Below are 26,382 nucleotides of genomic sequence, written 5' to 3' on the forward strand. Positions count from 1 at the left end.
TTTTCAGAGATGCAAATATGCAGACAAATATTTTCCTGGAGCAGTTAACACCTGCACAGTCCTATCAAAATGTACCCCACATGTGGCCAAATTTGATAGATTACATAGAGATAAACAGATTTCTGCCTTTTGCATATCTTCATGCCCGTGAAGCAATGATAACTCTGATCAAGAGACAAGGAAGTAAAAGGCAGCTCTGGATGAGTCTGGAAAAAATGTGTTTCTTTGATCACAGGCCAGCCTGCTTCCTAAGACATTTCCCTGAGCAACTGAGAGAAGCTTGAAGAACATTTCTAAAACCGCAGTGCATGCCTCCTGCCTCCAAAGTGTCATACACAACCAGAGTTCACTCGGAATGATGCTACTGCCAGACGGCAGTAGCACTACTGCAGTGATGGAAAGAAAGAGTAGGTTTCTTTCCACTCTGGTCAGCAACTCGAGTGTCAGCTTCCAGCCACACCACAGACCATGAGGTCTAGGTCCTCAGACATCATCTTTCTATAAATAAAAGATTTATTTTTCTTTTATAGAAGAAGTCCAAGATTTATGTTAGTATCACAGGTTTAGTCTCTGTTGCAAGGAGGTCTCTATGAATATACAGTTTCGTTCAAGCTTGTGAAAAGATGAGGAGAACAGAGAGACAAGAGTAATTCATTGCAATGTATCAAAAAATACCTTGAAGTCCTTACTCAGTGAAGATTTCCAATAACTTCTATCAGGGCTGTATGGATATACAGGCAAAGAGGAGAAAACCTCAGATTGTGCTGTGCATAAGTGGAGCTTGAGAAAGAAATATGCAATTTAAGATTCACCTAGTACTTTAAAGTTTGCTTGAAAGCTATATTGGTCACACTATCCTTCCTGCCTTCCTCCTATGAAGTTTCTCATCCTGTTCTGCCCAAGTTTCACAGTAGCTATGTTTGCTTCTTTTTTCATATATACTTTTCTTTCTATTATGACTGCTTGTATGTGGAAGTCTGCAATACACATACAAATATTGAAAAAAAAAGTCTCTACAATGGACAAAATGCCATCATATAACTAATTTCAAGCAAGCAGACAAAATGACAGGAACAGAAAGAAACTCAGTCCCCTGCTTCTTCTCCCTGTAACATGGTGTGGTTTACCTGCTTATTATCTACACACATGGCTTTTGTCACACACGTCTATGAGCTCCTGATAACTACTGAGTAACTTGTACAGAAAACATGCTTTTACAGAAATAGAAAAATATTTTAATTTCCAGTTGAAAGTGTCTGCCTAATTACACAAAAATAAAACCTAGTGCAGTTAATAGGACATTCTGTAATGATCTGTCTGTATCTGATCTTGACATGGTCCGACTATCTGTGGCAGAATTGGTTTTTGTCCTGGGCCTTCACTTCTTAAATTTCCTTTGTCCTTTCCCCATACACACTCTTCTGTAATACAGGAAAAAGCTATGTGTCCTCTACGAAGAACTGCACTTTCTCGTATTCTTAACATGTCCTGCTTTATAAATATATAATATACAGCCCTGGAGTATAAATGTGAAACCTCTGTTGAGCTGGCAAATTGCCCGAGCCCTTTGGTCATTTGCTCTATGCCATAGGGAGGTGCTGGTTCATGGGAGGTCTCCTTCTGAACATCACTTGTCCAGTGCTTGCTGTTTGTTCTGTGACTGAAAAGAGGGAAGAAGCAAAGGCTGTGCCTTTCCTACAAAAAGCCTGTGCCAAAATGCATGTTAAAGACAGCTTCCTAGAAATCTTAGATTGTAGTTGACAAGTTCAGAACCAAATCATCCTCCACAGGAGAAAACATAATAATTCATTTGACAATCATCACCAGAATTTTATATTCTTCGTGTTTATGTATATTCTATTTGTGTTTATGTTGTGTATTTGAAAGCACTGATACAATAAAAAAATGCAGAAACTTTCTTCTCCAAGAAAGTTTCCATCTCTTAAAACTATTCTGTAGGATAAAGAAGCCAACTCAGTATTCAATACTGCATTTTGAGAGTCTGTGAAATTATTACATTACTTCAAAATGGTCAGTTATGCCTGTGTGGGCTTTGACATTGCTCTTTCAACTGACAAACATAATCTCATAGTGTGCCTAAGCCTCTCCACATAGATCTTACAAGCTTTACTCTGTTGTCAATATCCTGCCTCAGGTTTCATGACCTAGGTTCAGTGAATACTTCAGGACACCCAGCACATGGCTTCAGACATCTTGATGACACCAAACCTTGCACACTGCTGTTTAATGACCTCTTGTATTATTTTTGTCTGTTGACTTTCTAAACCTATCAAAGCAGATTACAGCCACTTACAGTGTTCATGTCTTCTGAGTCCTCTGCTCAGCTTAATTCAGGAAGGAAATCACCTTAACTGTCAGATATTCACTGTACCCCAAAATCTCTCTAAAATAAATCATAATCCTTCACTTGGACTAAGAAAGATCCATTTTCAAAGATAATTACACAATCTGTTTTAAACATCTTTTTCATTCTGATATACACAAAGGACCAGATTCTACTTCTTTCTCATCAGTTCACTGATGTGAGTGGTGCAAGGTATGAATGCAGACAGCAGGCTATCACTTTCAGTTATATAGTTCTTGATTAAACACCCACATTTGTAAAATTACTTCAGAGCAATACAACATAATAATGTACAGAAACCGAGCCCAGGCAACACAGATACATATTTCTCAGGCATAATTCTTGATAGTTCTGAGTACTTACACCTAGGATAAAATTTGCTGTGTGGAAATGAGTTTGTCTTGCTCTAGACAGCCGCTTATTTTTATTGGAAAGGTTATTACAGTAGGATTGGCTGAGAGCTGTTATTGTGTTCCCATCCTCTGTTGCTGCCCCTTCTCAGGTGAAGAAAAATTAATAGGAATAAATATATACATTAAGGCAGTAGCAAAGTCAATGCTTTACCATTGCCAAGTACTATTTCAGAATATGCAATCATGATTGAATGGGACAGAGAAAAAATACAAGAAACACTTTTTTCCAGCCCTTTTGCTTAGAGACATCTTTGCTTTGGATGTATCATCTGTAACCACCAATTCACAGTTGTGAAGAAAAACTGAAGCTAAAGAAAATGAAAACTTATTTAAGTAGCAGGTGATGTTCTGCATTAGCAAAGAGGTTAATGTGAACAGTATATTCAGTTGTTTTGTTTTCTCCTCAAAGAAAGATGACATGCTGCATTTATGCAGGAAAATTTACTTCCACCTGACTAAAATTAGATAGTCCACATTTACGCTCTGAGTTTATGTCATTATCCTAGGAACGGTGTGGGAGTTTAAACCTATAATCTCTGCATACACAGGGAAAGGATGAGGACTATTCTGAATAAATGCAGCAGCCTCAGAAATTCAGGTCCTAGCATTTGACTCATTTTTTAATGAACTTAAAGGATAGGTGCTGGAAAGCAAAAGTGGAGGGGAAAGGAAGGACAAGTAACCTAGTGTACCATATGGTTATTTAATGTATCTGCCAGACTGCTGTTTAACCACTCTGGAGTCTTGTAATAGTATTAGCTGACACAGACGTGTGACTGTGCTTATCAGACGTCACTGATGGGCTAACAGACACGCTGCGGTGGTAAGCTCCAGCACTCCGGTTTACACTGCACGCTGCAGCTCTGATTCAGCTCCTGCTAGTCATACTTCCAGGTGTCCAGCTACTCAATAGATAACAAAACACTGCCAGGTGTAACAACTCTTGATAGATTTTCTGATTTTTCTGAACTTCTGCTGACAACTTCTGCTTCACTGCACTGACAGTTTTTATTAAAGCAAGATCAGAGCCCTGAGCCATTGCAGTCTACCACTGGCAAACTGTATGGGTGGGGGTGAGGCCATAGCAGCTTTCAGTAAATAACACCAGTTCTCAGTACATTAGTTTTGTGAATTTGTCAGACAATGACAATTTTCAGTTCTAGCCCTCAGACCTGTCTTTCCATGGCAGCTTTGCATATTGCAGCATATTATGTACTATCTCTGCTTCCTACAGTAGGCTGTAAATTGAGAGAGGCAGGAAGTAAATACTAACCCAAACCCGGCGTCAATGTTACTTTGTTTGGATGCTACCTCACTAGACTCAGCTGCACTGTATCTTTCCAGAACTGAGCTTTTACAGTGAGCTCATGTTATAAAAACGGGTGCAAGGCAATATTGAAAAGTAGTGGAAAATATTGTCATTTCCTTCAGATGCCTATTTCCCATCAACCTGAAAAATTAAAGTACTTGCTCACTTATCTGCCATGTCTCTGTAAACCTGGTATCTTATGTTCCAGATCTATCATAAGCACTCTGGTTTGGATTGTAGCACAAATCCATGATGATTAAGATATCCCTTGAACAGTCTTAAGAGTAACTCATGAGCCTATCAAAAACTACCTGCTCTTTTAATTTGCTCAAACTTCATGCTAAATTCTTCAGTGTTTAACAGATGTAAGAAAGTTTTCAGAAACTCCTGAGAGGCGGGATCACAAAAAGAAAAGCAACTATTATCCCAGAAAGCATATGAACAGAAACCACTCATCTAAAAGCCAGAATACAGCAAGACTCTGTTATGAGGCCAACTTCGGATTAGGAAAGCCCTAGTTTCTCCTTATTGTTATTTCTCCATTATCTTTCAATTAATATAAAGCCAGAGTAGACTAGATATAGTAGTTCCTTTGGTTTTCCACGAAATTATTAACAAAGTAGGCAAGACAACAATTGTGCATCTTTTCTACATACATATAGAGTCATGTGTATTCATGTTTGTGCTTGGGTAAATATGTGTATATATATGCTCATGACAATAGATTTTCAGTAAAAATAACAAGAATTTTCTGCTGTCAAACCAATTGTCATTCCTTCCTTCTGTCAGATGTCCTTCGATCTTTGTCCACCATTCTTCTACTTCCCTTCTTTTTTTTCTCAGGTAGATATCAACATGAGAAGCAGACCAAGGTTTTCCAGCTGGAGTAGAACTGTTTCTTCCACGTGTCTTATACTGTCAGTTCAATATATAGTGTGTGTTAAATCCTGAGAATACATCTGATCTAAACGGTCTCATGGCTGACAAAATAGTTATAGCAATGCAATTCACTTGAGAAAAATAGAGCACTGTCTGTCCCTATGTTGGTCAACAGAAACAGTAATAGGAAAGTTTATGCAGACTAACAAATTACTCTCACAGCAGAAGACATATTTAGCGACTCTGAATAAAAAATGAGCACATATGCTTTTATTCCTGGAAGCGTGACATCCACAGTATTGGCAGTTTGGGACCCAGTGTAACAGATTCTTCAGCAGTTTCCATCCTTCTGGAGTACCAGATTAATTCTCCACAGATGAATATGATGTAAATATGAAACACTTGGCTACAGCTCAAAGCAGTCAAAAGTGATTTGCTGACTATCCCACCCGCATTTCAGCAGGTTCTGAGCTACCTTATTATTTCTGCCAGCAAACTGTTAGATGGCCAATTCCAAAAGCTTCTGCTCCCTTCCCAACAATGCAGCAAGTGCTAGTGAGATACTCAGACAAAATGAAACTGACCCCTCAAAATATTCAACTAAACATAGCAATTTAATTTCAGATTCTGTTTCACTGAATCAAAGACAACCATCTGAGGGGATGGAGGACCTGGCTGTACTCTTGAAGTATTTAAAGTGCTGCTTCAACTGTCGCAAGGAGTTTTGAGAACAGACCTAATCAGCAACAACATTGTGCAGGTGTGCTGCTTACGTGGTGTATGTGCAATGTAACTTTTGAGTAGTAACTGATGAGAAGAAAATTGTATTTTCCTCATTTCCATTGCTAATCCATGCTTTGATCTATAAAAATACCTTATTAGACACTTCATTTCCTAAGCTGATCACACAATATAAAGCTTGGATGTTACACTCCTGATACAAATGAAGTGCTGCAAAAATGACCAGACTATAATGTCACCAGTCTTAAACCAGTCTTACCAGAGACCATACATATATATAAAGATGCATTTCGGCATTTTTCCCCTTAGGCATAACGTACTTTATGACATTGTCACAATGAATCTGTTCTAATTTTCCCAATAGTGTGATAAAACTTTTGGGCTTATTTTCTTTCTCTGTGCCTATAAAGACCATTTAACAGCATTACTCTCCTGTTTAGAATTGATCATGCTGAAATATGTTTCAAATGTTTCAATATGTAAAGGCAGATGAATTACGAAATCTATCACATCTACATGAAACTATCAACAGAACCTGAGTGAACCTGAACAGAACTATCAAGTTGCACCTGAGTGAGATTTCAAGGATCTAGAAAAAAGGTGGTTCAACGTTTGCTTACTTTACAAATAAGCATGTGGATCATGAGACAAAAAAAGTGATGTGTCTCATCTCTGTTTTACCAAACCAATCATTGAACTCAAATGAATTTTAAGAGGTGACTTGCTAAGATGACAAAGGACAAGGGGTAACGAGTTCAAACTTAAAACAGGAAGTTTAGATTAGATATAAGGAAGAAGTTCTTTACTGTGAGGGTGGTGAGGCACTGGCACAGGTTGCCCAAAGAAGTGATAAATGCTCCACCCCTGGCAGTGCTCAAGGCCAGACTGGACAGAGCCTTGGGCAACATGGTCTGGTGTGAGGCAACCCTGCCCATGGCAGGAGGGTTGGAACTAGATGATCTTAAGGTCCTTTCCAACCCAAACCATTCTATGATTCTATGATTTAGGTACATGTTTAAGTTCCAATCAAACAATATGTACAAAATATAATCCACAAGTAACATAATGTGATGAAAAGAACAAGGTATTCCCTATTTATTCTGTAGACAATGTGATAATTAATTTTAATATTAACTGTCATGGTTTCAAGGACACCAACTACAGCAGTTTCTAAGAAGTGGTATGTTGTATGCATGTCACCAAATTGATTGCTTTGTTGATATAATACAAAGAGCAGCTCTTGGGAAGGGACATGCCTTTGTGTGACTAGCCGCAAACTTCTTCAGAAAATTTTAAAATTTTTAGTTTAAAATTAAAAAAAAAAAAAAGGGCAACTAAAGCATAAATATTTCTTTTTCTGTCATCCAATACCTGGCTATGTTTCTGTGGAACACAATTTGCTGCTGTGCACTTAAGTAAGATGTTGATGATGGATATCTACTGAGATGAATTTAACTCCCATTTATTTCAGCTCAAACTGAAGATGCTGTTTGCAAAGACTCCTCAAAGCTTTGTGCCAAATCCAGCTCTTTCCAATGAGTATTTTGGAACAGCTTCAGCTTCCATCCAGTCAGAAGAAGATGGGAGAAGGTATGCAGACAACTGACCTGAGAAAATTGAGAGGTGTCTTGAATTAATATGTGAATGTGGAGCAGGACACCAAAACCTGGGTTTTTTTCCCTTTCTCCTACCTCTGGTGAAGGCAGGTATGCTGCTGTTAAGCTTTTGAGAGCTGCATTTCGTGATGCAGCACTGGAAGACAACTTGACAAGTCCTTACCCATTCCATGCAGGTGCTCTGTCTGAGGTCCATTCTGTTGCACCAAGGTGCCTCCCTGAGCCTTGAATTCCTTCTGTATTGAGTGGAGAAAGACACATTACCTAAGGCTGCTCTCAGTCCTGCTGAGCTCCTGTTTTCCCTGGCTATGGGATGGAGCTGGAGACATCCAGATTCCTCAGACTGGGTGCTGGAGGCAGAAGGGATAAATACTTAGCTCTCTTGCAGTGGGATTGAGCCTGCAAAGCCAGTTCAGCTCCAAGGAACAGGACTACATAAAGGAATGCTGAATTCAATTTTAGGCTGCTGCAGATTTTGTATTTAGCAATGTTGCAGAGTAATCCAACTAAGCCAACATTTTCTAAAATGCATGGAATGCTTCAAAATTAAAGCTCAATACCTAGATGATTTAGACACCTTAGTAAAATTCAATTAATGTAAGAGTGCAGGGTGAGTTTAGATGGTTCACCTCTTCCTCTTCCATTCTTTACACTTTTTTACAAATGAAAAAAACAAACTTTGGAAGAAACACTGCTTCCACAGACTGCTATTTCATCAGCAACTGAAAATGCTGGAGTAACAGGAGTTCAGCTACTAGGCACTTAAGGAAGAATATTAGAAAGTGGAACACCCTGGGATTTCTGTCAAAAACATTTCTGAAGGAACTGCTTATGTTTTCTCTTCCTCTCCGTAAGTGCTGCGAACTGCTCACAAGGATTATGTCTGAATATATACATACGCATATATATACATATGTTTAAAAAGACAGAACTCATGGTTTGAAAGCTGGACCCGGTGGGAACACACGGCTGGCTGTGGCTTCTCTCTTGGGCTGTGGCTCTGGGGCCACCAGTGAGATGCAGCTCAGGGTGGTGGTGGTCAGGTCACCCACCTCAGCAGCACTGCTGCAGAACTGAGGCTGTGTTCCTCTGCTTCTGGGCTCGCTGTAGAAAACCTCTCATGCCTCCTATAGCTCTTTTGTCTCCTGAAACTATATGTAAGATCTCGTTGAGGGTTTTTCTGGCTTTATACCATGTCTTTAGGCATTGTGAGATTGTAAAATATTGGTGAATGGGATAACTCACATGAATGGGATAACTCACATGACCTGCTGACACTTGAAATATTCTTTTGGTCTCCCTTTTATTTGCACAGGTTGTTAAGACTAAAGAGCCAGACACCGTATCATTTTCCCTCACACAGATCACCTTATTTCCTATTGTTAGAGAAACCAAACCACCACATACTGTGTCAAGTGACATTTCTTAAATGCCTTAAGATACAGAAAAAAAAAGTTCTTTTATGTTTTAGATTAATACCTTGACTTCCGTTTCAATTCACTGCACTAAATACTTATGTCTACTGGATAATATATATTCCCTTACTAACCCCTCTTAAAAATCTTTACACAGGGACTAAAATTTGCTCCAAAGACATTTGATTCTAAAGGACAAACATCTGAGAGATTGTTTTTGTTAGCAGATTTCCTAATCACATACTGCCTTTGCTCCACTGGCTGAGTACATAATGAAGTCCTCTAACAACTGCCATATTTCAGTATGTATGTCTAGACTCATGGAATGGAATTTTTATGAAATCAGTGGCGAGAAAGAAAATTTGAAACGCAAGACTCCAGATACAAAAAAATACGAGCTTCGCTTACGGTATTGCAAGTGTTGCCATATTGTTACTTACAGGATTTATTCTATTCTAAATCCAGTACAAAAATTACAACTTTTATGAGTGAAATGATTTTGAAAATTGTGTGGTGTACCTCCTGGTACAGGGAGCGAGGGGGGAAATTACTGGACTATAGTATTATCTCTATAGTCTTGAACTTGTTCTCTATAGTTGTCAACTTTTATCCATCTGTCTGAGAAACTGCAGTGATGGAAGCAAAGGGGTAATTGCCTTCCAAATGAATCTTGGGTTTTAGCTAACCCCTAAAGAAATCAGCATCCATAGGGCAGAACGAGCACTACTGTACAGTATGACAAACACGGCTTCCACATCAGCCTTGCCTGAAAGCAGACCTGACATAAGACTCTCCCTAACATATGCTCCATATTTGCTTTCCACCCAGACTGCTATGATTAATGAGGGCTCATTTCTTTGCTATTTGTCAATGATTCACACTAGCATTCAAAAACCACTCTAATTCTCAATGCAAACATTTTATGACCCTGAGAAAGCCTAGTAGCTAAATGTTTTCAAGCCGCAAAAGAAAAAACCCGGAAAAGACAACAGACTCAAAAGATGAAAACCTGGCTTTACCAAAGAAAAACTACAGTATCTTGTGTAGAGCCAATGATTTTAGCAGAGATGCTAACCAGCTGTCAGGGAGCAGCGCAGTATTGTCTTCCACATTGTTGGAGACGGGCCCCAGCTGCGCTTTGTGACTGGCCTCGTAATAAGGGGAGCTGCTGTGACTTGCTGGGGAAGGGGCAGATATTTCCCTTTATAACTACATTTCTGCTAATCAACTTCACCTCTGAGCTGTGCAAAGTAACTGCTTCCCCTTCAGGAGCAGAGTGACAAAAAGTACCTACAGTTGCACCTTGTTTGATCAACTGTTTGGGTATGAACAGCACAAGGACACAGATTGATTGAATAAACTCAAGGAACCAAAATAGCACCGTTAACCAGAAATAAGCAAACAAACACAAAACTGAGCTCAGGGGCTGTTTGACCCTGAAATGCCCAAAATGTGCTCAGCAATGCCGTCTTGCTCAGGAAACTCCTAGGACACTGCATGGTGATAAGTGAAAGAGGAGGATGAGCTTTCCCTTATTAACATAAGTAAAAATGTCCATGCCAGGGAAGAGCAATGGCTCACCTAGCTCTTCATCACACATCTGAAAGTGCCCAGTGCCAGGGAAAGAGTATAAAGGAGAAGAGCCCAGGGGGAGATTTTCCTTGGTATGTACTCCCAACGTCAGCAACCTGTGGCTGGGGACTTCCAGAACTGGAGGTTAAACCCACCTAGTTGCCTGTAACTCCATTTGAGGCATCTTTCCTTGTGCTTATTCTGTTTTCCTTGTTTGGACATGAGTTCCAATTTCAGAAAGCATATTTATTTGCAATAAAACTCTTTGATTAGCTGTTTTACTATGCCAGTCTGTAGAATTAATTCATTTTTTAATAACTGCTAATATAATTGCACCAGTTTTGGTGGTGTTTTGTTGCTTTTATTTTTCCTATCATATTTGCTCCTTTAAAGTCAATTTCAGTGAATTTCCCCAGCTTTATAGAATCCTTTGTTTTGAATATTAAGTATTTCCATAGTGGGTCCTTTTTATTTTTGATTTTTAAATTACAACAAATTTCCAAGCAATACGTTCATTTTTCAATAGCTTTTTTATGGTTAGATTTTGAAACATACAATTATGAGGTCTAAACATCTGCTTTTTATAGCATACCTTATCATGTGCTTTTTTGCCTTTGCAGGCTTTTTGGTTTTCTTCAGCTTTTCACAATTCCTGTCCTCACCCAGATGAAGCAGTGGGTAGTACAGCTGTGGGATTTCATTCTTTGTGTTTATACCTGGGATTCTGGATTCTTCTTCAAAGTGTGAACTCTTCACTCCTAATGTATAAGAGCTTTCCTGGGACTTACTCTACTGTTCCTAGATACTTTGTAGATTGATATTACAGGTTGATGGGTTTCCTTCCATCAAGGCTCTGAAACACTTATTTGGCTAATTTCCTAAAATAAAACTAGGCATTTCACTCCATTTGCCTTATATTTTTAGAGTTTTATAATTTACATAGCACCTTATTATATATCGATCTGTCTATTTTCACATATCTGGCTCAATTAGGACTTTGCCAATACTGGGGTTTTTTATTGATCTTTGTCCTATTTTTAATTAAGGAACAGGGCTTTTTTTAACTTTCTCCCTAGTGATGACTTTGTGTGCTTCCTCACCTGCCATATTTTTCCTACTTTTTCTTTGAAAAAAACCCCAAGTAACCTGTAATGTCTTCAGTTCACTTGATTGTGATATAGAGAGATGACTAAATGCAATGTTAGGTGAAGATTATCCAAGCTTACCTACTGCATCGATTCTGTTTATGAGGATGCTCAGCTCAGCCTTTTTCTGAGTTATGCAAGAGTGAGAAACTGGAACAAAGTGAAGTGAAACTAAAAGTTAACTCAATTCACAGAAGATTCATACATATTGTCTAGGAAAACATCAGGCACTATTGAAGCTCCAGAAGCCCAGCTGGCATGTTCTAACAGCACCAACTACTTTAACCACATCCCTGCTCAACTCCATTTGCTGCACCCATGTGTTTTTCCTCCCTCCTGCCCATCACCTACTCAGCCTACGAGCTCTCTGAGGTCGGTATGCTGTACATAGTGATTCTCTACTGGCCGCTGCAGCACTACTGTAATGAAGATTAATTGTGACCACGAGCCACAGTGGAAAGGAAACAAATGTCCTGTCCAGATAGCAGTTGCTGGATAGGTATGACAAATTATTTACTGTTCTGAATGTCATAATTGTTGTCCTGATTCAATATGCAATAGATTTAGTGCTTCCCTTGTCCAACTGCAATAAACTTTGTTTCTTCTCTTTTACAACTCATTAAACAAAAAATTTGGACGATGCAAATCCAATACAATGGAACTTCATTCTGACATCAAACATCACTGAGCATGCTGGTCTATCCACGATGCATAGCAACACAGGCTGTGGCCCTGCATCCAAACTAGTAAGCATTGCTTCTCATCAAGGTGAATTAACATAAGGGTGGCACCAAAGGGTGATGCAGCAATTCAGCTGCCAGTTCTAGGGCAGACCAGCTCAAATTAGCTCCGGAATTTTTGCCCTGCAACCCATTTTAGAATCTGGAGGAAGCTGACTGCACTGATTATAAATTCATCTTGTCCAAATATACTGGAAGAGTAGGCAGGTTGCAGCATCTCAGAGGAGATGCTTCACATCTGCTTACTGAACAAAAGGAATTTTCAAGCCAAAAGACCAAGACGGAATTAAGAATCAATGACTATGGATAAATTTCTAAAGCAAAAAAAATTTGGATACATCTGAAGACTTTCTTACTCTTTTATCTCTGCTATTAGCATTTATTTTTGTTTTCCCACCCACAAAGCCTTTTTATTGACTTCAAATTAAATATTAATTCACTTTACAAGCTACACTGTAGAAATCCGATCAAATGCAAATGGTTACTATGATAAGTAGCAGTTAAATTTCTTAAGTATAGAGTAATCTATAAATTTTGTTTTGAACAACAGCATTGAACTAAACATGTCAAAATACTTTGGGATCAACTGACATGCATACCATTACAAAGATATACCCACAAAATATTGGCTGAAATAGCTTATTTCCCATTAAAAGGAATAGAAACAGAACACCAGAGTCCCTTGGGCTTTTAAGCTTGAAAATTTCTATCAGCATTATTAAATGAGAACATTATTTAATTAGTAACAGTAAGGGAGGATAAACTCTGCCTGCCTTAAGTCTAAAATATGTAAGACCAGATTTCCACAGACAGAAAGACAGTCCAGATGTAGGGGGCTATGAAGGACATGAAAGATTTGGATCCAGCTTCCTGCTTTGCCATGGACTTTCTGCGTGACCTTAAATTAGCACCAGTGTACCTCAGGTCTACATTTGTACAACAGGGCTTCCCTGCTGTGTCAAACAACTGTGAATCTCAAATCTCTCAATATTACAAGGCACTCAGTACTAAACCAATGACATCAGGGACAGATGAGAACATACATCTACTTGTCTGCATTTAATTCGTAAGCAAGGCTCATTAACTTTACCCCCCAAATGTTCATGCTTTCTTTAATAGATGTGTTTTCACCCCAGAGGTAAGCTTCTGACACTAATTCTTTACTAGGAATGACATATACAACAACAACAAAAAAAAAGCCCTGAGAATATCATATTAAATTTTTTTCTCAAGCACAACATACACCACTCTCTGGGGTACTCTGATTTGGGGACTGTGTGGTAACATGCTTATGTGACTTAACAAAGCTGCAAAGCACCTCGCTTTGCAAGATAACTTTCATATGCACATGCCTAACACGTATGCACCAGCTGTCAGTAAACATGAGGGAACAGCTGTCTCCTGCTTAGTTTAAAATTCTGTCCTACACAGTTGGAGAAAACACTGCTTTGCTTTCACAGAAGGAATACTCTCACTCACCAGCAGATTAGTCATCAGACCTCTCTCTTAGTACATGGCTGTCACTGTGCTGAAGTTCTGTGCTATGAATTAAAACGTGGCAAACTGAAGAACCTTTGTATGAAATCATATGGCCAGCTACCATTTCTTTTTGACCAAAAGTCTGACAGTAGAAACAAAAAGTTATGTGTGATGTCAAGCTAAGGATTTTTCAGAAGAATTTAGTAATATTGCTGTGGCTTTTAGGGTCCAAACCCTAATACATACTAGGACTTCAGCACATTTAGGTACTTGGTGACTATTTTTTCTCTTACTCCCTCCCTTGCCCATAGCTGTCTTTTCTGCTGCTCTCTTGTAGCCTTAGGTAAATTACCTGGTGACTTACACTGCCTTTTCCATTTTTTCTTTGACTCCTGTCATATGAAATAGTGTCAGCTCTACAGCTCAAATATTAGATTACTTACACAGGATGCAAACATAGTTGCCTAAAGTGCATGTGTTATTCCAGCCAGCATGCACCTTGCGGCTGATACAGGTTTCCTTACTTCGACACATGACAAGCCAGCCAGAGCACTGACACCCTGCTCTGTCCCCACGGCAGCTTGTCTCCAAAGCATGCTGCAGCTCAGCGGCCCCAGAAGCAAGCCCTCGTCCATAGGCCTCAATTTTTCCAATGCTTTGCTGCAGCAAGGCTCCATGCAACAGCAGCTGCAGTGCAGAGGCTGAGTTCTCATCACCAAGCCTGTTAGCCTGGAGGGTTTCCTATGGTGAAAGGATTATAGTAGAGACATACACTATTGTGCAAAGGAAAGAGCATTCACTCACTCAACTGTAGCTATGGATTTTGCATGGAAGGAGAAGAAAAGACTGCTTTTGCTGTTCAGACATAACCTGGCTCAGTGTTCTATGTCTCCATTTTGATCTACTATCTCACTCCTATTTTTCTAGGGTACTGTAAATCTCCTTTAACAGCAACTGTGTTTCAAAATAGCACCCTTAAGCCTAGGAAATCTACCTTATCTGCGACAACTCACCCAACAATGAAGGCCAACATATTTGACATCACTGTATAAATTTACCAGGGGTTTTCATCCACTGAGAAATGTATCCTCTTTTTTTCTTACACACTAGACCAATGTTATGGCAGCGTACACCAGAGTCAAAGGGTGTTTGCTTTCTACTATAAACATCTCAAGACACTTAGGTGAACGTTCCTCTGAATGGGAGGTTTCACTTCAGAGAAGTTTTAAAACAATAGTTATGGCAATAGCAAAATATAAACATTTTAGCAAAAATAGTAAAAATATTGTGAGATTCTTCTATATAGTTTAAGAAAAGAGAAAGACGGCCTGATTCTGATTGATGAATGACTCCTTTCGTGCATGTATAATAGGGAAAAGAAAACTGTATTTATACACCCATGGGAAATGAAAAGGAGAAATACAGTTAAAAACCTTCATCCTTCTTCTGAGTTTTACTTGTGTACCTCTGCGCAGGTTCACTGTCATTTCTGCATCTGTAAGTGCTATTTGCCTGTGCCAGAGCAAATAGTGGAGGATGTGCAGGAGAGAACTGCTCTTCCATTCATTGTCACCCAGTTAGAACAAGAACAATGACCATGTGTACTCCTCTTGGTAAATTGATCTGCCACAGGGATCCCCCAGTTAGTGTGCCTTTGAAGCACTTCTTCTCCAGACAGGGCCACTCTTGAGTTCACCCTAGTTCTGGAGGGATAACACTCCTTTTCACTGGAATATGGGCAAAGGTTCAGAGCTTTTGAAGGTTTTCTTCCCATCTTTCCTTCTGAAGAGAGCGGGGGCAAAGGCATCAAACTGATTTGCAGTTGTGCCTCCTGTTCGCAGTGACTGACACGGGCTCTCCTGCAGCTTGCACACCGCTTTCAGCTTGATTTCACACACAGAAGACACCTGTGCCTGTGCTGTGCCCTTTGCAGCTGCACTGTGCCTTTCCAGAGGAGCCCTGTGGGAGGACACCTCAGTGAAAGACTGTCAGCAGTAAAACCCTGCTAGCAACTATGCCCTGTTAACCACTTCCCTGTCGCACATAGCCTCCTTCTCTGGAGCACAGGCTTACTAAGGGTTGGGTTTTGTTTTTAAATCAAATTAGGGAGAAAACAGGCAATGCTGGAGTTATAAATGCTGAAATTGCATTAACATGAATGTGGTATTGCTGAAATGTGTCAGACACGTTATCAGGGAGTCAGTGCAATAATGGACGTTTCCAAGATTAGGCTTGTGCTTTCAATTTCATACGTGCCTAAACTGAAAAAAAGAATAGTTTTAAATGATGATGGTAATCAGTCTGAGAGGCAAGGACACCTGTGAGTCAGACACACCAGCTCTCTTCAGAGAAAACTCATTTGCTTTCAGAGAAGTATTACAGAAAAGCTTGTTCTCCATGCGGGCATTACTAACACCAGTGACGCAATATTGTAATAAGACTTGCCCAACCATTCCGTCACTTCTGGCGTTAACAACGACTAAGAATGCTTCCTAAAGAACACATCTAACCCTCATCTGTTCTCTCTCATCAAACAGATTATTCTTCAATCCAAGATTTCTCATCTCCATTAGCTACTCTAATTAAAAAACTCCCTCTTCCACATACTTATTTCATCCCAAACTACACATACAAGTACATAACACATTGCACTGGTTCTTCCTGAATTCAATAAACTGAAGAAGCTACTGAAAAGCGAAGAGGAACTATTCGCCATTTCACTGTTACTGCAGCACCTACAGTATTTTTGGGTTAATTTTCCATATGTAGTTTAGAATGAAATCTGCACACACCAACCTCACCATGAGGCAGCAGAATATATCAACCTAAAATTCAGATTACAATAGACTAGGTTCACTGAAGCATGTACGAGGATTGACCTGAGGGTCAAATTTTGGCTAGCAAAAGTACTAATGAAATACAGTATTTATCACTGGAAACTAAATGCAACTAGTAATTAGGAAATTGTCCCTATCTGTATGCCTGTGATACTGGGCTGAATCTTCCCACTTAAAATGGCCAAAAAGAACCATGACAAATGTAAATAATTTAACCACTGGCTCCTCTCTCTCCATTCTCCCTCTGATTAAAATGTCTTTTATAATGAACTTCACTCAAGCATGAAAACACACCATCCTTCTGTCTTCATCTTCAAGTCTTCATGTATGATTTACTGAAGTACCAGAACACCAATCTAGATTTCTAATCCCGTCTGGAGAAGCATTCTCTTTCTTCCCAACACACAAGCTGCTCATCAAGGTGATCCACAGGACCTTCAGCCTCATGGCTTACTCTCTGGACCTCATCTAAACACTGTCAAACACAGCAAATTGCACTGCACAGACCTGCAGTTAGGTAATGGACTGTAAAATGACATGCAAAATACTGAATCATAAGACAAAAGCAAAAATGCTGACCACAGGCAGGTCATGGGCCAAAGGAAAGGCATGAGAAGCTGCGTGTGCTCAGTGTGAAGGGTTATTAAATGTTCTGCCAGCACACAGAGGAAAACAGTAGAAACATCTCAAAACTACTCCAGACTTTTGGTCCTCATTTTGGATTCATAAGCATGGCCTACCCACCCCTAGGGCTTTAAGTGGGTTTCCAGCCATCTGAATTGGAGATGCAGAAGTGGCTAGTTACAATTCCTGCCACAGTATTGTAAGTGCTCACCATTTCTGCAATTACCTTATGTATTGCCAGACTAAACTGTACCATGCTGGCCCGAAGTACAGAAGAGGCTTCTGATCAGATACATCCCAAATTTACAGTCTCAGCTCTAAATTATGTCTACGTCACTTGTCCCTCCTCCTTCAATTCTAAAGAAGTCTGTAAGGTTCAGTCAAACAGGCCTGGCCTCATACTCGTGTACTCTTTTCATATTAGACATTTTGCCTTTTTATGCTAAATGCTGGTAGGAATGGTCTGAAGTGCTTTAAGTCAATGTTCCAACAGAATTCAGGCGCATTAACCAACATACACAGAACACAGACCAAGATACTTTTGTAACATTTTTTTCAAGTGGCATTTAACTCCACAAAAGAATTTATATCAATATTTTTAAAAGATAATGTATGAAAATATAAAGACTTTGTGCAAATAACAGAAATGGAAATGAGTTCCCAGGTCTTCTCAGAACAAGCCTGTAACACTTCTAGATGATCTTGCAGTCTGCAAAAGAACTACCTTAACTACTTTAATTTAGCAATATCAACTGTTCTCCAGAAAAACCTCCCCCAAAGCCAAACACAATGGTGGATGCATCAGTAAAGCAGAACAGACAGATCACCTGGGGAGCCTTCAGTAAGGAATCCAAAAGGAGATTACAGTGCTCGGGAAAGAAACTGTGTGATCAGGAGTTTGTAAACCAAACTTGATGCCATTGTGGTCTGTCACAGAAACCTGGTTAACTGAAGAAGTACAAAAAATGGCACCATCTCAGGAGTTCACCAGAAATACCATCTCTAAAAATACATTAAATCAAGGCAGGCTGGACTCTCCCAAACCAAACCAGCAGCCACCCTTTCCAATGGGGCATTTTGCACGTGGCCAGTGACACCCAAAACTGCCACTGCAACTTGGCTGTCCTTGCAATAGCGCTGGTGTGTGCCATACCTCAGCTATTTAAAGCAATGTCTAAACCTTGCAGTTGCATCAGGAGAGACCCAATGAAAGATGAGTGAAGACATCGAGCTTTGGGTAACAAATGTCCCCTGGCGTTCTGCATTGAACCTCATTACTGACTTGGAGAAAAAAGATTTCCCTTTAAGAGCTGTTTTCTGAAGAACCTTGCTCCTGTACGACTTTTATTTAATTTGCCTTTTAGAGGCTATAACAGAAAAACATAGATAATCCTAGAAGGTTTTTTTTATTAGTCCAGTGAAGTGCCAGCGTTTAGGCAGGAGCTTAGGGGAACACAGTACCATTTCCCGGAAGCAGCAGGCATAAAAGGTTCTCAGAGAGGAATGAACCTGAGTCTCAGAGAACTCAGACTTAAGGTTTGCATCCCATGTTCTGGCTCTTGCCTTTCCCTACATTTTAAAAGAAATCCTCTATGAATATTTATAACAAGTAGCTACAAGATGACTTGAAAATTCAGCAAATATGAATCAGGCAGTTTGTAGGCACTTAAGTACTGAGGCAAATCCACTGTTCTGATTGCTTACACCATTTCACACATCTTCTCATTGTGCAATATTGTGTTAAAAAAAAAAGGCTCAGCTGTCAATATTAGATATACTTGCACATAGGATATGCATGATTAAAAGCTCCAACAACCCCATACACACTTTTTGGAAGTAAGAGCTACTTTGTTGATATGTAGACTTAATGGTCACAGTGCCTAAGTGTGTTTTTCAAAGACAACTTGCCTCTTTCCATTGCTGCTCAAAATCACTTGAAGACCTGTCTCAGGTATGGTATTTGGAGTATGGGTATTTTCTCACTCATAATACCATAACATTCATGTGGGAAGGATACTGTACACTTAACCAAACAATTTCAAATGTAGAGCTGTTGTCTGGGTCCAAACTGCTACAAATCAAACACATTTAAATGGAAATACACTTACTTATCCCACCTGAAAACCCAGCCTTATTGCATGCATCTCCAAAGAGAGAGTTGCCAAGGCATGTAAAGAGCAGACTGTGGTGGCTTCATGAAAAGACTCTACTGGGATACTTTTTTGATCTCAAAGTCACTTTGAAACAGCTGTGCCAGTGTCACATGCTTGTTTTCAATATTTCCTCAAAGGACCTGGGATTCAGTGCTATGTGTCAAATTTTCACATATCTTCATCAAATAGAAAACTCATGAGTCTGCCATATGTTATAATAAACACCATGGGGTTTTTTTCTGAAATAAGTAACATGCAGAGATCTGTTTAGCTTCCTGGACACTTAGGAGCAGTTTTTGTTGTTCTACATCTGGCAACAAAATCAGAGACTCAAACAGAAAGGCCAATTTGCAGGTTATCATACAGATCTGTTTTGCTCTCAGCTTTACAAAAGCAAGATGGAGCCTGTTCATCCAGACAGTCAGCACAGTCCTTTGCTTCCAACTGATCTGGTCCAGATAATCCTTCAAATAACATCACTTTAACATCATTTAATTTATTAGTGCACGTCCCTGACATCTGATCGTTTCCAAATACCCTGCATAAGAGAAGACAATGCACTGGCAGCTGCTTCTGAAAACATGGAACGGAAATGCAACATTTTTAGGACATATGATCTGCCTTTGGGTGAAGGGAAAGGCGTAACACCCTGGTCTGTCCACTGAGGCATGACACAGCTTAAGTGACATGTCACAGCTGAAAATCCAGCTCTCAAGATGCCTCTGGCGTTACTGAGGGGCATGCTGTAATGCACAAAACATTACCACCCTAACCAGAAATACCACAGCACGTATTTTAAAACTTACATGCAACTGATGCTGCTCTATACTCAATTTATGGTAACAGCTATAAAAAAAGGGACATGAGCACTTGTAAAAAAAGCAGTCATTGTAGAGTTAAATTGCTCTCCTAAATTAAGAAGGACACATGCAGCTGGGGTAAATTGGAATAATGCTCTCTATTTATTGTGGCAAAGGATAGCTATTCTCACGCAGACTGTACCTGCTGGTAATGCACTGTAATCTCGTATATTCTACATCCTAGCATGTTTCTATGCACAAGAGCTACCGTGTGATTCTGTGAATGGTGTCACAAGTGCAGGCACACTCTAGTTGTTACTATGAAACTTTGTTTTGCAAAACATTATCAATTACATCTTATTTCCAAATACCGAGAATCAATTTCCCAATTTTTAAAATAATTATTCTTGACTTTTCCCCCCTTTATCAAGACTCATTATGAATCCTCTTTAATTTTCCTTTATGTATCCATAAAACCAGAGCCAGTGAAGCCCTTTCTGACAGCTCCAGGAAGGAAAGATCACTTCCTTCTGTTCATGCAGTGAATGGGGATACTCCTTGGCCAGTGCTTGAAGCCAGTGATAGATTGCCTGAATATGAGTCACTGTATCTTTGCCCCTGGCACTGCTTCCAAAATTTCAGAGTATGATTTACTGATAATTAAGTGTAAATAATAAACAGGTCAGTTCAAAAGACATTTTGCTCATCTTATTCTAATAGAAGTTTTTAGTAAGTTCTTTTAGTAAGTTTACAGCAAGACCTTTCAGCACACCACAGATAAGATCTCAGGGCTGGAGGGAACCTGTATATAACTGAGGTTTTAAACATCTCTGGAGCAAGACAGATTGTAGCTCTATTCTCATGATACTTAGGCTGACCAAAAATGCTGAATCATGGGTTACATGATACTTCATGTAAGAAGCATAAAAGAGGTAAATAATCTTTTAATGACCAACTTAGCAGTGAGCATACACAAGCTCTTAAAATCAATTAACTACTGCCAGTCTACCGTGTTCCTTGATATAATATCTATTGAAAAAACAATATATTCACTTCTCTTTCAAGACATTAAAACACTTTAGTTATTAAATATGAATGACTAGGATCAAATATAATCTCTTTGTCTTACAGTTAAATTGACTGACTTTCTCGTTTGGCACAAAAAAATAACTTCATCTTAAAAGCAAAGAATGGTAATAAGTGTCCTGGCCAGAAGCAGCAGTTGGATAAAGATGGTCATTTATTACCAATGACCATCCCTTGTGCTTTACCATAACTTAGTTTCAGCACACAAATGTCTTTAAAGTATTGGAAATGATGATGCAAACTATAACATTCCTGGTAGTACATTCAGACGAATGCTCATAACAGGATTCGCCAAAAAAGTAACTTGAAACCAGAGGTCAAACAGAAGTTCAACCCACACATCATCTAGAAAACACCACTTATCTTCAACGATTGTTATCATGCTATGAGGTATACTATGTACAGTACAATAACTTGTGGGAATTAAAATAGTACAAAAGTAATTCCTCATACTTTAAAAAAAGAGATAGTCTTAATTCTCAGTCATCTTCATCCTTGGTCTACAGTTAGATGGGAAAGCATGTAGAATATAAGCTTTCACAGGGAGAAATATTAACGAAGTCAGGATGACATAGAACACGTAAACCTAAACTGAGAAGAGGACATAAGCATGAAAAGTGTTTTGTTCATATAACAAAAGGATGCAAACACAACAAAAAGTATTTCTTTCACTTGACTACTTGAATGCTCCAAGTGCAAACATTCAGCTGTCCACAGACACTTTTCTTATGTGCAATAGCTCTTTGCAATGCAACCATCCAGCTAAAAGTTCTTGTAAAGTCCTCTGAACATGTGATGTGACCTTCAACCCAAAAAGAAACAGTAGCGTATCGTTAATTAAGGTTCACCCGGAATGAACACTGTGACAATCTCGGAGATAATTTATAAGCACTTGCAAAGGAATACTGAAATGGCAGAGCGGTTGGAACTAGATGACCTTTAAGGTTCCTTTCAACCCAAACCATTCTGATTCTATGATACTCCGCTCTGTTCTGAAGTGCTGAATCTTGCTAATTTACACTTACCCCAAAACAACTCCTACGTTGCTCTACAAAGCCTAAAGAGGCAGGAGCATCGGTATGGATTATATATAAAACAGACTTACAGAAAATAAGAATCAGGCACCTAATGGACAATAGGTGTGCCTCTCTTTCCAAGTCACTGTAGCAAACCTAGCCATAATGCACCTGGTAGCTAAATAACTATCACCGGCCTGAATCTCCTCTTCCATGCTGCCTTTTTTTTTTTTTTGCCTTTTTTTTTAATTTCCAAAGAAATTTTTTGCACCTAGGGGATTAGTTACTGAATGCATCACACCAACTCCTCACAATTTCCAGTCAGGCTTGAGTAATTATACCTTCTGTAATCCACAATTCACAGCTGATAAATTAGTGTGCTTTTCGTAAAGGAGGAATACTCATGTTACAGTCAGTAGGGCAAAGCAGAAAACCCAGAAAACAAACTGCAAGAAAATAGAATTCAACAAAATAAAATAACGACAAATGAGACATGCAGTGAAACAAACAGAATTAAGAGAGAACACTTTCAATCCCATCAGGTTTTATGTAACTTTAAAGAAAGCAAACCCCATGCTGCAAAACCACAAAGGCCAATACTTTACCCTCCTGTGTATGTGCATCGACAGAGGTTTGCAAAAAACCAAGGACAGAATGTGACTCACTAGTAATTTTTTTAACGACTCATTTATACTACCTTTTATGCTTGGTCAGGTAATAGTCACACTGATGTTTAAGGAAACACTTCATGTGAGAAAGAATGCCTTGCACGAGAAAGACCTGTAGAATCAATCCTGAGCTATTACACTCTAGTTTTATCCAAAGGGCCAACCTGTGATATAAAATACCAAATGGAAAATCTGAGTGATATTTATCGATAACATTACTGTAAGGTACTTAAAATACTCTTGTAGACGAAAGGTGATTGAGTCATTATCCAATATTTTTAGGCAGACATAGGCTCTCTCATTCCACTTACTTCTGACCTCATTCACTCTATATTTATCGTAGATCATCTGCACTAGAAACATTCCAGATTTATTTAGGATTTAATCCAGATAAGTTTCAGCAGTATAAAACAAGCGTGAGAAAAGAACGTGGCTCCTGTATTCTATAAACAAGAACAAAAGGAAGAGCTGGTGCATTAACGTTTTGAAAGAAACACTAAATTTATGGTTTCTTTTGATTGACAGCCATTCCAAAGTAATGCCCCTGTGATTTTAAGTGCACTGCACAGAACAGTATAACATAGATGTAGTTAAAAAGGCATCATCTTAGCTAGGTTCACCCTTAATATCCCAACTCAGCAAGGTGCTCAGTCAATTCACATCCACCCAAATCAATGCTCATTCTGGTATCTGTTGAGGACTTTCATACTACTGATAGGTTGGTCAGAGCTGCTGCTGCTCTAAGGGAGCTGTTATAGGTCCAGCAACTGTAATTACAAGACCAAATGATGACATTTTTACTTCCCAGCCTGAAACAGACAGACTTCTGGATATCTTTGTCTTAATCCAACTTTAAAAGTTTATGAATGAGAAGCCAGGAAAATGGAGGCAAATCCTGTATTCCTCAGTCAAAATCTCTACTGAATTCAGAGAATTTTGCTGGGGGGAGTGCTAAGCAAGAACTGCTTTGCCTAGAATACATTCATTGACTATATGAGTGTATTCCAGGCATGTATTTGTCTGACTGAGATAAGTGCATGTCTGCACTTATTAAAAGTAAAAAACTTCATAGTAAAGTGTGCCTCTATTGTGTAACGGTACTTGACCATAATATTCCTTTTTTACTAGGTAACTATAATTTTAATTTCTTGCCACATATCCTTCTTGCTCTATTTATTGTCACAGATCCTGTAAAATACCTGCTGCTTATATGCTCTCACCTTGCTGTGTGTCACCTTGCTGTGAGTGAAGTCAATGGCAAACCTTTGTTGACCTTGAAACAAGCAGGATTTGTCCTAAGATGCCTAATCCAAAGTGGGACTTCCCCTTAATTCGGTAAGCTTTGGATCAGACCTAGAAGAGATCTTAGTTGAATCAAGGAGTGGCAAGACACATATCAAAACCACATCCGAGCATTTATCTCACATTCCTAATCTTTTATATGAAGGGGATTAAAAGCAAGCTGTTCCCGTCAACTGCTAGGTGCTACAAAGGATATGAATGATTGAACAGACATCTGTAGGATAGCTATGCATATTGACATGGTCTCTTTCTACAGAAGTTTGAAATGGAGCAAATGTTCAAATTTGAAACTTTGTTGTAATATTTCCTCAATTTGTTCTCAACTATCCACTCTCAAAATCCCACCATCCTTTCTAGTCCAACAGAGGAGAGAAGATGGTTCTGCCTCTTGTTTTCAGGACAAACTAGGAACTTACCACATAATGGAACAAAAGATAAGAAATCTGAAAGGGATATTACCCAAACTCTTCAGTTAGAACCTTGCCACAGAGCCTAACACAGTCTGTGATGGCTCCAGACTGTTTGGAAGTACATCCAACTGATTCTAGCATACCTTGTTTTACATGCAGCTCTACTTGTTTCCTTATGCTCCCCAAGTCTGAATGTGCTGAGACAGTTTTTTGCTCTCCCTTATGTTATTCAGCCAAGTTTCTACAGATGTCCTTGAGATGCAATGGATGTATCTCACCATAATTTTGGCTCAAAATATATATATTTACAGACTACGGGTCGCTAAAAAGAGAAACCAGGTGCATGTAATATGGTGACTTCCAGCTGCTAGAATCACAGAAACCACATCAAATGGCATTAGACAGGAGGCAACTGAAATAATGGAAACCATTGTAACATGTATAAAAATGCAATATGAAACTCCCTGTAGCAAGAATGCATAAAACTATAACATGCAATCAAACCAGGAGATGAGGGAAAAGGGAAATAAAAAGGTAAAAAGTAAATATTTAGACATCTTGGAGAATGAAGGAAATGGCCACTTTCATTTGCAAAACCTGAGGAGAAATCTGAGCTGAATGGATAAAGGGGGATTTTCTTAAAAGCTTAGAGTTGGCCTAACTCCTTTCAATCAAATTCATAATGGGGCACTGTTAAGTCATGAGAAGAGTTTAGTCAATGGCAAGCACTCATGCAAGTTTAACTGTCCTATATTTCTACATTTATCCACCCAAAAAAACCAAGAACGCATGTGAGTCAGAGGCAAAGAACCTAAGAATCAGTATTTTAGTTTTGCCCTTTTCATCTGGTCCATCTTATTGTGTTGACTACCACCTAGTCTTAGGGAAACACTAATTAAGCATGTGTCTCAAGCCCTGTAGGTAATTGGCTTCTTTTCTATGGTGGGGGAAAAAAACCCAAACCACCCAAAAAACCCCCAATAAACAAACAAACAAACAAACAAAAGATGGTAAAAGATACCACAAGCTAACACTTGGGTTTTCTCTTCCCTCAAATCTGCCTGCCAGGTATGGTGTGGGATTTAACTGAGGCAGCGCCTACAGCAGGGATATCTCCCAGCTCACACACAGCATGTCACAGCCACATGGTTCCACAAGGAGTTCCTCCCGCACCCCGGAGGAGGAGAGATCTGTTAGAGACCCTATCAGTGATGTTTTAAGTCATGCTGGAGTGAGAAGCTGGTCCCTGACTCCTGCAGGCTGTGTAGCAGCTGTGTCACAAAAGTGCTGGGGCTGCTGATGGATGCTAGCTTGTACCAGGGGATCACGGTGTGTGACACGGCCTCCCTGAACCCTTTTTGGCACAACTTATGCCCATCTGCTTCCCCTCTGCTCCTTCTCCTGGAGAGAAACATATGGCCCAGAATATGTATCTCAGAAGCAGAAAATGTATTCATATAGTTTTTAAAATATTCTGCATGCCTTTTTTTTTTCTCCTACAAGCCTTTATTCCAGTTCTGAACCTCATATCCTCACACAATAAATATTGTCTTTACAAAAGTCCTTGTTTAAACAGCAGCCCACAATGAAAAAAAGAAAATTAAAGAAAAAACACGTGTATTTCACCTTGATTATAGAAGTTGCTATTGCAAGAGATATCTTGCCAGAATTCTGTTTTTTGTCCATTCCACCATGTTATTTTAATACTTACCTTAGTCCAACAGGGTTGCATCCAGTAACAAATCAACAACAGAAGAAAATAATAACGCAGTTAAGCTTAACGTAACAACAAACATTTTCACTTTCAGTGGT

The 26,382-nt window shown here is 39.2% G+C and overlaps 1 protein-coding gene across 1 annotated transcript in view; it reads right to left on the reverse strand.

Annotated features, from left to right (window-relative positions):
- Positions 1-26,382, reverse strand: part of KCNB2 (potassium voltage-gated channel subfamily B member 2) — a 192,182-nt gene that overhangs the window by 148,606 nt on the left and 17,194 nt on the right. The gene's annotated exons all lie outside the window — the stretch shown is intronic.

Source organism: Strigops habroptila, chromosome 1 (assembly GCF_004027225.2).
Source record: "Strigops habroptila isolate Jane chromosome 1, bStrHab1.2.pri, whole genome shotgun sequence".
Lineage (NCBI taxonomy): Eukaryota > Metazoa > Chordata > Aves > Psittaciformes > Psittacidae > Strigops > Strigops habroptila.